At 53.2% G+C, this 12,938-nt stretch overlaps 1 long non-coding RNA gene across 1 annotated transcript; it reads right to left on the reverse strand.

Moving 5' to 3' along the window:
- Positions 1 to 4,239: 4,239 nt before the first annotated feature.
- Positions 4,240 to 9,301, reverse strand: LOC130580286 (uncharacterized). The gene is made up of 3 exons (XR_008966090.1): positions 8,128 to 9,301; positions 7,027 to 7,141; positions 4,240 to 4,674 (listed from the first exon to the last, which is right to left on the reverse strand). It is a non-coding gene; the product is annotated as an uncharacterized LOC130580286 (long non-coding RNA).
- Between the last annotated feature and the right edge of the window lie 3,637 nt (positions 9,302 to 12,938).

Below are 12,938 nucleotides of genomic sequence, written 5' to 3' on the forward strand. Positions count from 1 at the left end.
CAGGGCACGCCACCGGCACGGCCTGGCGCGGCGCGGCACGGCAGCGGCACAGGCACTGGCGCGGCGCGGCGCGGGGAGGAGCGGGATGCTCCCTCAGCTGCCCCTGCCCCCGGGATGCTGACCCCCGCACCCCCCCGGAAAGGTGATTCCCTGCCCGGGAACTCCCCCCCACCGGGGATGCCCGCTGCGGCGGGGATCCCCGCGTCCCTGGGGGTCCGCGGGATGGAGSCAGACCGCGTTGCTTCCATCCGGCCATGGAGCCAGCCCCTCGGCAGGCCCCCGGGCGCTCGCAGAATCCCCCTTTTCCCCGCAGAGGCGACCAAAGATGCGCTCATTTGGGGGCGGCTGCAGGTGACACGGGGGTTCCGCGATGCGCAGGGCCCGSGAGCCGGGGATTCCTCTTTGCCCGATGGTTTTATGGAGCTGGGAGATTTGTGCCCGAGATTCCCTGCACACCTGAAGGAAAGGCATTAACATAGAGACAAACGGAGCACGCACTGGCAGGGGAGACAAAGCCGCCTTTCATGCCCTGTTCCTGCTGCCTCTCGTTAATAAACAAATGTTTTTCCCTGCAGTGGCTTCCAGGRGGAGTCGCTTTAAGCTCCAAAAGGTGCTCGTTTGGGTTTATTTTCAAAGCCGATCCTGAAGCATCTGCACTCCCAAAGCCTCGCTGCCCAGACAGGGCGGAAGGGATCTGAGGTGCTCAATTAGCAGCGGCRGAGGATTTTGTGGTTGTTGTTGCACTAGATTCTGCATTGAAGGGGAGCGGCCATAGTCCCATSCCACGGAGGTGACCTGGAGGCAGGAGGGCTGGGCTCAGCCTGCTCRCAGGGGATGGCTCCGGGCACAGACTGCAACGGCCCCAGAGCCTTTAGAGCCCCAGGGAAAGCCCTYAGCAAACCTCAGGAGATGACCGTAGCTGTGTTGTCTTTGAGCCCATCAGTGAGAGCAAAGGAGCACAAATGGCAGGATCGGGATTCGCTTTCCATTTAACACCGCACAGCCAGAACCGTCAGGAAAAACGGGAAGGGAGCAGAGCCGCTGCGCCCAGCCCGGCACAGGCACGGGGCGTCGCCTCTCGTGTTTCCCTGCTCGGGGCGGGAGACAGCGCTGTCCCACCGCTGGCACACGAGAGCACAGCCCCRGCACACGCAGCCAGGGCTCTGCAGCCACGGGCGGCCGTGGCTCCGTGCTGCCCGCCAGGACCACCGCTCGTTCCCTCTCCGGGAATGCTGRCAGCTCTCTGAGCAGCGTTGCCATTGCAGGGCCGCGGTGCACCGGGAGCCCCGCAGTGTGTGCACACAGCAGGGCTCAGGGACCGTTTACTTCTTGTGCACATTTCCTCTYGCTAAGCGTGATTTTGCGCAGCTTTGTGTTCTCAGATGTTTCTGAAGGCTTTCTCTTTTCCCCTGGTTGGTGACCATGCAGAACTGCAGGGGAATGCAGGTGGAGGTAGAAGGGACCAGAAGTGTTTCCCATGGCAGAAGGAAGAACAGTATTTTAGATTCAGGAAACTGCTCGGAAGAGCAGAGAAACGACCTGACTTCTCTCTTCTTTTGGCATAAATCTCTGTGGAATTTCCCCTTTCCCTATCATTTTCTTCAGACAGCAACTAAGGTTCTGCCTGAGGAGGAAGGAGATACCTGATAGCATAACTTGATCTGGAGCTCACCTSCTCTACCCTGCCCCTCACCAGAAAGGGCAGTTTCATGCCCAGGCAGCTGAGTTGGTAATCCTTTTCTGTTTTTGCAGGCTGAAATCCCAGTGGGACCACAGCGGTTCAATCACTGAGAAATTCAGTGCAAGATACCTGTGAGGCCTCTGGGGCAATTTTGAAAAGTGAGTGTTTTCTTTGTCTSTGAAGCATTTTGGAATCCAGATCGCTTAGCCTCCAAAAAGGGCACTGGTCACATCTCCTTTTAGCGGTATTTTTCCTGCTGTTCATCCTAACTCTTGTGAAGTCAACTGRTTTTCATCACCTGAGACACTTGCTTTTCTCTTACCGTTTCAGAAATGGTTTAGGACTAAATCCCTATCCCCCTTCTATGCTATTTTTGCCATATAAATGGAAAATCATTRTTTTCTGTAGGTACTTGGGCATCTTGACACATGAAATGAATAAGGCTTGGTGCAGTTACCAGACCAACTTGAACATTGGCTTCGAGARAATGAAACCTAAATAACATATTTTAAGAATTTTTCCTTCAACTGAGGGTAACTGTTGGCAGGCACCCCAGGAGGTCTGTGGTCTGCTTTAATTTATCCAAAGCCCATCTCTCCCCTAACTCCCTGCTCTGAACACCCATCCTATTTGCCATCCTGTCAGAGAGAGGGAGAATCTGAGCTCAGCCTGGATTCCACTCTTTCTGGAGGACCCCAGAGTTCAGCAGCACCATCAGAGGTTTTCATTCCTCAGGCAAATGTGGTTGCTGAGTTTTCTTTTGCCTCCTTTAATTTTGTTCCTGCAATTTCCCAGAGATGCCTGAAAACAAAGCACCTCTCAGGTCTCTCTTTGCCTCTGCCAAGGGAGCTCCTGGCACCGAGCCCTGCTTRGTGCAGATGCCACACAGGGCAGTGTCCCAGTGTCCCTCCCTACTTCAGGGAACCCTGCAGCTCTTCTGCAAGGACAGATGTTGATCTCCAAYAGCAYAGGCAGGCAGACTGTCCTTCAGCAWCYWCCACAGGCTGCAGATGCTCRCCCCTGTCCATGTCAGTTGAAGATGTGCTCCCACAAATCCAACGTGGGGCTTTTGGTATAAGGAGGAACACTGCAGAGTYACAGAACAYGCTGGGTTGGAAGGGACTCACAATGATCACTGAGCCCAACTCCTGTCCCTGMACAGACACCCCAACAATCCCACCCTGTGCATCCCTGGGAGCACTGTCCAAAYRCTCCTGGAGCTCTGGCAGCCTTGGGGCTGTGCCCATTCCCTGGGGAGCCTGGGCAGTGCCTGACCACTCTGTGGGAGAAGAACCTTTCCCTGATATCCAGCATAACACAGGTCCWGACGTTCCCTGGTGTTATCCAGCAYGGGGCTGTGCTAAGCTCTTCCCCATTTCAGGCAAGCCCAAGAACCATGTGTGCATTGCAAGGGTGGCTCTCCACCTCACACAGCTCTTCCCAGCTCTATCTCAGCTCTCTGCAGGGACCTGAAGCCCTATGGGTGTGAAGATATCAGATACAGGACACATCATCCCCAATGCCAGCCAAGAGAACTTTGCTTTCCCTCCCTATGGGGCATTTCTTCCCTGCAACAATCAGGTGGTTTACAAAAGCCCCAAAATGCCAACAAAGCCACTGCAGCCATTTTTTTTTCCACCTCCAGGTTTTCTCTGCAAGGATTTAGCTTGCAGATGCATCAGTTCGGGGATGTCCAGTAATAGTGGGTACATAGCCCATGGAGAGTATCAGTGCCTGCCATGTGGGGCAGGAGGCAGCCCTTCCCCAGGACACACAGACTCCTGGCACCAGGAGGACACCCTCACAGCCTTASGTGAAATGAGAAAATCAGATGATAAATGAACAGAGGAATTACATGGAAAAGGCAAAGCCCAGCACTCTGAGACTCCAGCCTGGACATGGACCAACCACAGAATCCCAGAACAGCTGGATCATCTAATTCTACACCCCTGTCATAGGCAGGGACACCTCCCACTACAGCAGGGTGCTCAGAGGACCATGGTCCATAAGCCATATCTGTCCTTTGCTCCAGGTAGAAAAGAATCAAAATAGTGACCTCCAAAATCTCCTATTCCACTTGCCTGCCCCACGCCCAGCGAGCAGCATGGCTGCAGCAAAGGAAACAAAGACCCATCTCAGWAGCCCTCCACCAGCAATGCTGCCATGGGCCCAGTGGTCTGTTGGCTCTCCCCTGCCCCACTGGGTTCCCAAATCTCCTGCCTGTCAGTGTCACCTCCCAGACCAGGGGAAGGCACAACTGAGGGATGTACCACAGGCACCAGTGCTGCCTCTCCTAGAAAAGGACCATCCTGGCTGRGAGGCCTGATCCAGCTACCTACCCATCCCTCCCTGAGCTGGGAGAGCATCGACCCACTGTCATTGCATGAAACACTCAACAGTCCAAACAAAAGCTGAGAACATTCTCTGCAGGGAGAAAAAGCAGTCCTTTATTATAATGAAACCCACCACAAAAAAAATATTTTATCTCTTGACACATGGTGATCAGGGAAAAAAAAATCAAGAGCAAGTGGTTTCATTCACCTGGGAGAGAAGCTCTTAGGGATCTTTCCATCCCCTTTGTGACATATTCACCTAGGCACCAGGAAGGAAAAAAAGCTACTCATCCTTCAAGGAAATGTGTGCCTCTTTTATTTGCTGCCCTCCCTGAGAAACTCATTCACTCCTTGTCCACCCACACAAGCAGGAATGATGAATGAAAAACAAACCATAAACAACTCAGCCTTCCTTTTTTTCCTCCCAGCCTTCCAATCAGATGTTCCAGCCCATGCCTTAGCACCCAGATTTTGCCCGTTGATCATTCCGATCGCGTGCCTTGGCTCGCTGTGCCGCTCACACGCTCCGTTCCYTGGATACAGACAGCTGCATCCAACACATTTGTCAGCAGCTCCAGCTCTGGGAGGGCTCCTCACTGCTCAGGGTGGAGGAGAGGCAGGGAGTCTCTGCAGGGCACTGCTGCCCAGAGCCATAGATTCCTGTGGTGGACATTGGCAGGGGGYTGACGGTCAGCAAGGCAGCATTTCTTGTCCCCCCAGAAGGACAGTGGTGCCAGGCACTGAGGTGTGGCACCAGAAAGAGGACCTGTGGCTGCAAAAGGGCACCAGTGGGGGCAATGCTCCCCACAGGATGGTGGATCCCAGTCTCCAGCCCACCATGAGAGAACCCTCCATCCCAGAGGTTCTCCCTGGGCTCATTTTCTCTGCCAGTCACTTGATGTTTCTCTTTCTCTCTCTCTCTCTCTCTCACCCTTCTCTCCACACAATCTCCTTACACCCCCCTGTGTATTAAATAACAACTGCAGTCATACCAGGGGATCAGGTACATCCGTGCACCTCTGAATTCCCTTCATAGGTAAAGACCCCTCCCACTTTTGCCTATTTTGTATAGTTTTATGTAAAAATATGCTGCGTTGGAGTATGCTTTATTACATGTGTAGGAAACACAGGGAATGAGGACTTGAGGTACCACCACAATAAYAGAGAGGGACAAGGCTCTTTGTCTGGCTTTGCCCTTGATTCCCTCTTTAAATATAATTTGCCATTGTTAGACGAGGGACCCTCTCCAAATGACTTCTGAGATCCAGGAGACCATTTCTGCAGCACCAAGTTACTGCTTGTAGGCAGCCCGTGGCTGGAAAATGCCCTTGATATTACAGAGGTGGTAACTTGTTTAATAGATCCAAATAAATAGGAAAGCCCAGGAGCTCAGGTGGCAGCCTGAGCCCTGCACTGAGAGGTGCACAGACCTTACGGCAAGGCTAAATATAGGTCTCACAAACCAGAACAACAGAGCTTTTACTGAGAAGATAATCAAGCCCTGGAGGAAACTACACAATATAAAGCATAGATTTAAAATAAATGTGAAATGAGTTGGTGGATTCGGGACCAGTTCCTTATGGAAAAGTTTTCACATCAGAAAAAAATCGCTTGATGAAATGGAATCTTTAATTAGCAGTTTCAGCAAGAAGCCAGGAGGATTGGAGGGGTTCTGGAGCCTCATCCCTCCCTTTCCATCTTGCCCTTTGCAAGGAGAGCTGGGATCAGGGGAGGGGTGGGCTGTCCCAGGCTGCTGCAGAGGAGCCCTGTTTGTTCTCCTTGTGCTGTCCCATCACCATGCACTTTCCCAAGAACATCCTGCACTCCCCAAAGGCACCACCCAGGGCAGCAAATGCTGAATGCAGGCAGGAGAATCACAGCCTGGGCACAGGACAGGTGCCCGTGGTTCCCTGCACAGCAGCCTCTCATCCTGCACCTGCCAGAGGCCAGGCTGGAGCCACTGGGACTGTCCAAACCAGCTTGCAGTGGCAAGATCCTGAATGCMACATCCCAGCTGTGATGCCCAGGCAGGGAGGGTGGATCCCACCCGTGGCACTGCCCTGTCCTCACCCAGCTCTCCTTCAGCMAGCTGAAGGGATGCAAATTAAAAAATAAGGCCAAGCTGTTTTTCYATTTCCTTCCTCATTCTGTCCTCTCTTCATCTCACACTGTAATYTTGTGGTTTGCAATTGAATTGTGTCTTTATGTCTCCTTTCCCCAAYGAGTTAATGAAAAGTATTTTTACTCTAAGGTGGAGCATGAATGCCTCACTCTGTGCTGAACTTGAGAGYGAGACACAGGGTCCAGGAAGCACAGAAGCTCCTGCTTGCCCAAGAGGGAYGAGTTGAATCGGGCTCCTGAGCTTCTCCAAGCATCTGAGCCTCAAGTTTCAATTTTCAGCTCCATTTTCAGCTCCTTCTCCTCCTTGCAAAGCCTGTGCAGCAGCAGTGGGAGGTTACAAATAGAGCAAGGCAGCTCATCTGCTGCCTCTCACTCGTGTGATCCGTGGGCACGCACGTGCGTGTGCCGGATCCTCCCTCCACGGGCACCTCCAGACTCTCCCAGCTCATCCAAGGCCACGCAGCTTTCCCGGTCTGCAGCTCCCTCCTCAGCCCTTTGCTGTGCATGTCCTGCTGCAGMTGAGGACACAGGCAGCACCACGTGCATCTGCACTGACATTAACCCTGCCGAGCCAGGCACAGCAATTCGTATTTCCCCMTCCAAAATTCATCGCCTGGGAAGGTGCCAGGCCAGCTCTGCCAGGGCAGAGGCTTCAGAGGGAGTGTCTGCTTGCTGCAGGAGGGATGGGGCACAGACATCACCAACATTTACCTGCCCCAGGGGCACTCAGGGGACACTGCTCCTGCGTCTCTCTTCTCTCCTGAAGGCTGGATCACACTTACCTGACCCTGTGTCATTGGGTCAGGAMACAGGGACTAAAAGGAGACATGATGGGGTGGTCTCATTTAGTCTGAAAGGAAGTTTAGGGCTGAGTTAATGGCCAAAACCTACCTGGAGGGCAGGTTCAAAGGCAACAGAGCCAAACGGTCCTCAGCGGGGTATGTCACAAAGGGCCTGCTGAGGATGGATATCCAGGTGGTCTCCCTTTCCAGGACGGGGTGTATCCCTAGGAGAGCACAGAGCATGGCACAGGGGTCCCTCACTGTTGGCCCAGTGACACCGTGGTCACCCTCACCTAGTGCTGACCACAGTCATGGTGCAAGCAGGCACTGGCCAGGAGCATCCCAGGGCTCCCATCCCACTGCCCCTTCTAGCACCCTGAAACTCTGGCATACATGAGCTCTAACCAGTTTTGGAGGGATCTTTCGGAGCCTCCAGCTAGTGGGGAAATGCTGGCTGCCCATGACAAAGCACACAGAACTGTCTGCTCCCCTTCCAGGAGTCACCACTTGTTCATGCAGGGAAGCAATGGGGACCCTTCAGAGCAGGGGTCTGGCAAAACCCTCCTGCTTCTCCAGGCTGGGGRTGGCCAGGGAGCCAGCAGGAGCCTTGGCTCTGTCCCTTATCCCCTCTCAAGCCCCTTGCACACCCCCTTCCATGGCGACAATCCCTGGGCTGGGTGGGGAGGAGGTGGGGTGAGGGTCTCTCCAGCCTCAGTGAGAAATGGCCAATGGCAAAAGGTTTGATAAAACRGCTGTTTTAACAAGGCAGAGTAAAAAGAGGAATATCAAGGGCAGATGCACAGCACCCTGCATTCGTGCAGCATTTGAAGGACCCAGGATGGATTTTCCCCAGTGCTGCACATATCCCTTCCCTGGAGAGAAATTCTTCCTTTTTGGTTCCTCAAACTATTATATATCTTTCTTTTAATTCTGTCCTATCACAGCAGCTGTTTTGTTATGCCATTTGCTGTCAGGCCTTTCCTACTGAGACACAGAACTGACCCCCTCTCCCACCTCAGCCCCCAGTGTGGAATAAGGACTCCTTCACAGGTGCCAGAGCCCCTTTCCTGCTTTCCCCAGAAAAGGGTCTGTGGCTGCTGTGCTGGCTGCAGACTGTCCCACAGCTCTCTCCAGTTTGCTAATGCTTCTATTTTGTAAACAGTTTCCCTCTCTAACACAAACAGGTGCTCCACACACCACAGCCTCTTACCTGCTCCATCCAGACCTGGTGGAATCCCTGCACTGCATCTCCCCACCTGAACCTCATGGTATTTGCTGAGCAGCTGTAAAACAATTAATTGAATTTAATTGAGAGGATGTTCGTGTTTCCTGCACACTTACACACCACRTTATCTCAGTCGCACCAGGGCTGGTTTATAATTCTCTTTTTAATGAGTTCCCAAAATATTCCTGTAAGCAATATCCTCAAACCAGCTCCTCTCTCTAGACACTGTGAGAGGCTGAAACCACCCTAATAGCCCCTGGGGAGGGAGAAGGGCTCCTTGCTGTGCTGGTATGTTCGGTATTGGCACCATTCCTGCTCTCCACAGCAGCAGGATTTAGGGGAGCCGTGGTTTTCTCTTCCTCCTGGTGTGATTCAGGCTGTGCTCCTTGTCCCATCTCCTGCAGGGCTGTTGCATGGCCCCAGCTAGGACTCGTGGGTCTAAAAGCCAACAATCAGCAGACAGCCTGGAAGCCCWCAGCTGATCCAAACCCACCCAGGTGCAGGAGCTGCCATCACCCCTCCAAGTCTGGGCCACAAAAGTGTCCTCTTCTCTAACACCAAGAGCCCAGCAAATGCCCCCCTATCCTACTCTGTCYTCCTCCAAGGAATTACCTCATAAAAGCAAAGCTGTTTCCTTGCTGACACCAACTCAGAGTGGACTCTGCAGACTATTTTGCTCTGTGAGTAATCAAAGTGTGGAAGAATTCATTACCTTTGTCATTTTTCTCRTGGCATCTTTCAGGGAAGAGTAAAAAGTTATTGTCCCCATGGTAAGAGTCTGGCTTATGGCCTAAGAGGTTTTCAATTAAAAACTCTTTCAGCTAAAGCCAAAACACTGAGATGAGCTGTGGGGCAATCTTTTTGAGCTGGTGGTCTCCAGATAAGCCACAGAGAACAGGAATCCCAGGTTCTCAAATCCCAGACAGGTTTCAACAGGGCAGAAAAGAATCCCACCCAGGGCCTCGATGATGTTCCAGAAATACCCCCAGAGCAGCTTTGAAAWGTAGGCAAATATTAAATGATTACTAAATAAACTTTGACACTTGGACACATTTCCCTGCTACATTATAACATTTCTTAATGCTGCCCATGGGAAGTCACTCACTGGAAAGGAATAGGGACTTTAAACCWGACTTTTCCTTGTCACAGCACCCATGTTGGGCTCTGCAGATGTGAGCTGGGCTTCTCATCACCTCGGGGCTGGCAGGAATCGGCCCCATCACCTTGTGARTGATGAGTGAATCTGCTGCCTTGGACAGCCCACTCATCACAATCCTTTTCTTCTTGGTAAAGCTTCAAATGAGAAGCCAAGTTGGCTTTGCTCTTCTTCGAGGTCCAGAACCCGATGGACCTTTACAGGGAGGGATCACACCTATCTCCTGTGAGTGGCAGCCCCCATCACTGCTGACAGGAGGATTGCAGAGCTGCCCAGAGCTCCGTGTATCAGCACAGCTGAGACCTTCCTTTTCCTTTAACAGCTGAGACCTTCCTGCCAGGGAAGACACTGGAGCATGGTTTAAAGAACAGCTTTATCCCCCTGGAAAAGATGGGAACTGGGGCGCAGTGGATGCCTCCTCTGAGGTGTGGGGCAGGACACTGGCTGGGCCACAAAAGGACAGAGCAACAGGCAGTGCTGCMGTACCTGAAGAATGGCTTCAAACACTCATCCTGTTATCCCTCACGCCACCAAATCATACCCAGAGATCATCTTGTGTCTCCTCTAAACRGGCTTTGTTTGCCACCACAGCCGGTCGCTGTGAACAGCCCCTAATGAGATGCTCTGGTTGTTCTCATGTTTGCATAATGAGGAGTTTAGAAGTTACAAGCTATAAATTCTTCTGGACCAAAGCTCCCACATTCTCCAAGCCAGACTGAGAAGGATCTGTGTAAATAGGTTTGTTTACAGTCAACCAAGTGTTTTCATCTCAGGGATCCAACCAAATTCCTGTCCTGATGATGTGGATGCCAAGCAGCATCAGCACCAGCTCCATAAGCACCGGGCAGAGCCGTGGGTGCCCTGCTTGGATCTCATCCCACAGAACTGTGGGTGCCCTGCTTGGATCTCATCCCACAGAGCTGTGGGTGCCCTTCTTGGATCTCATCCCACAGAGCTGTGGGTGCCCTTCTTGGATCTCATCCCACAGAGCTGTGGGTGCCCTGCTGGGATCTCATCCCACAGAGCCGTGGGGTCTGTGTCCCTCTTGAGGTTCCAAACTGCTGGAGAAAGATCAAGCTCATGGGACACATCACCTCTCTCAGACTGAGCAAGACTGGTGTGAAATCTCAGACCCAGCTCCAGGAGCTGCTCAAGCCTTTTTGGAAGGCAGCTTCACACAGGAAACGCAGAAACCACAGGGCCCCAGGGCTGAGAGATKACAGAAATACCCGACTGCTTCGCATCTTGCCCAGTGATTTCTTCTCTTTTTCTGCTGCTGTCACGATTCAGAAGGATCTGCAGCCCATGACACCAGCCTGGCATTGCTCTGGGGGCAGAAATGGGCCCCTTCCTTCAGGCCAGGCACCCCCAGGCTTGCCTCAGCCTTGGGGAACAGCCTGGCCACAGGGCACCATGCATGGGCCAGTGTAACCTGAGGAGGCAAAGAGACACCAAATCTGGCAAGGCAGGGCACTGTTGGGGCGAGAAACAACACTGTTGGACTGTTGGGGCCCAGAGACCAGTCCCCACCCCAGACTAGGACTGTCTGCCTCTGCCTCTCACTCTCCTCTCCAGGAAAACAAGAGATGGCCATTCCTCCTGGTGCTGAGGCAACAAGCCTGGGGGGCAGGAGGGAATGCTACTGCCCAAGGCAAGGGAGATGGGCTCCCTCCTGCCAGCACCCTCTCCCAGCTCCTCAGCTGCCCTCTGCACCCAGCTCCCCAGCTCTGCTCTTGCCAAAGGCACCCAGCAGCCACCCCTGGCTGTGCTCCTCCAGCCAGAGCCACCACACAGTCCCCCAGCTCCCCTCTGTCAGTGCCCAAATTGCCACACCAAATGGCCAGGTGCCTGCAGCCACTGTCCCTGCAGCTCTGGGAARATAAACTACTGCTCTATCACCTTTGCCTTGCTGCTCAGGCAGCCCTGCCCCTTCAGCAGCTCACCTGTCCCTGGGAAAATTACTTGACTTTCACCTTGGAGTGGGACCTGAGGCAGGCAGAAGGCTCCCCATAGCCCTCACGTGTCCTTTGCCTTCCCTCCAAGGCATGCAGAGCCTTACCAAAGGGCAGAGGAAAGGACACGAGAGGCAGGGACAGCACCAGGGTTGCATGAGCTGCCACTCATCCTGGCCATCCTGAACACACAACCCCGCCTTGAAAAGCTCTTTCCCTGTGCCCTCAATGGCAGTGAAAACTCACAACTGATGTCTTGGTGGGAGCAGACACCTGTCCCTGGAAGAACAAYGACTAACCTCCAGGAGCAGCTCTGAAGGGAGCAGTTCCTGCCCCTGAGATCGCCCATCCTCCCTGGGGACAGGGAYCTGCTCCCAGGGCAAATCCCCGCTCAGCCTCAGCACCAAGGCAGCTCTGGCAAAGCACGGGGGATAAAACACTTCTAAACAAGCTTGGACCAGGGCCATGGCTGGACATGAGCCAGAGAGGGGCCAAGAGCACTGTGAGCAGAAAAGGTGTTTATAATAAACACCTCTCCAAGCCTCCTGCACAGCAAGACAAGCTGTGGAAATGCCTTGGGCTCCTTCCTGCTCATCTCTGGCTGGGCTCCACAAGAGCTTCCAGGGCATGTTTTTGTCCATTTATCTTAGAATTGGGAAGGAGAGGAGTTGGAGGAGTTTAAATTAAACCCCAGTGCCTCTGGTCTCCTCCAGGTAGGTATTACTCCATTCCTGGGTTTATACAGCATCCTTTGAATCACTGCTTTAGACRTCAGCTGTGCCTGCAGGGCTGCATTCACTCACACAGATGCCCCCAGGACCCCAAACGCAGGTTCTGAGCTTCTGCAATGAGTTTACAGTGCTAGAATAAGGCTTGAAGACACCCATTAGCCTCGTGGCTGCAGTTTACCACCACAGGGAAAAAGGATTCAAAAGCAGGGCTAGTAACATCACTAGGTGGGTGGGGCAGAGGGGGACCATAATCTGGATGTAGCAAGAGGTTCCACCACAGGATCATCAGCTACTTGCAGTCCAGCAGTGGAGCTGAGCTCAGCTCTACCTGCAAGGCTGGACTTTGCTCTTTGTTGGGTGAGTTTTGGGAGAGCTTTCCTTTCAGGGCYATGTAAACCAAACCCCACAGACAATGGGGAGCCAGGACCCTGTGTGCTACTTATGGCTGGGGAAGAGTTAATTTTYTTCCCAGCAGCTGCTGTGGGGCTGTGCTTTGGATTTGTGGTGAAAACATGGGTGATAACATAGAGATGTTTTTGTTAYTGCYGARCAGMGATTGCACAGAGCCAAGGCCTCTTCTGCTTYTCGTATCACCCCACCAACRAGCACCTTGGGGGTGCACGAGGAGCTGGGAGGGGACACAGCCAGGACAGCTGACCCCCAGTGACCCAAGGGATATCCCAGACCATACAGCTCTGCTGTCCTGAGRGTAGCTGAACAGGTGGGGAACAGGTTCCTTGCTTTGCTGGTGCTCATGGTTTTTTCCCTATTAAACTGTCTTTATCTCAGCCCCTTTTGTCACTTTTATCCTTCCGATTCTCTCTCCGATCCCATCAGAGGGGAGAGAGTGATGATGGTGCTGAGCTGCCATCTGGGGTCAAACCACAGCACTGTGTCACCCCGGCAGCAGCCAGCCCACCCAGGAGCTGAGGACTCGCCATGCCCTCTCAGAATGGC

This window comes from Malurus melanocephalus, unplaced genomic scaffold (genome assembly GCF_030028575.1).
Source record: "Malurus melanocephalus ecotype Western Australia unplaced genomic scaffold, MMel_1.1 scaffold_321, whole genome shotgun sequence".
NCBI classification, from domain to species: Eukaryota; Metazoa; Chordata; class Aves; order Passeriformes; family Maluridae; genus Malurus; species Malurus melanocephalus.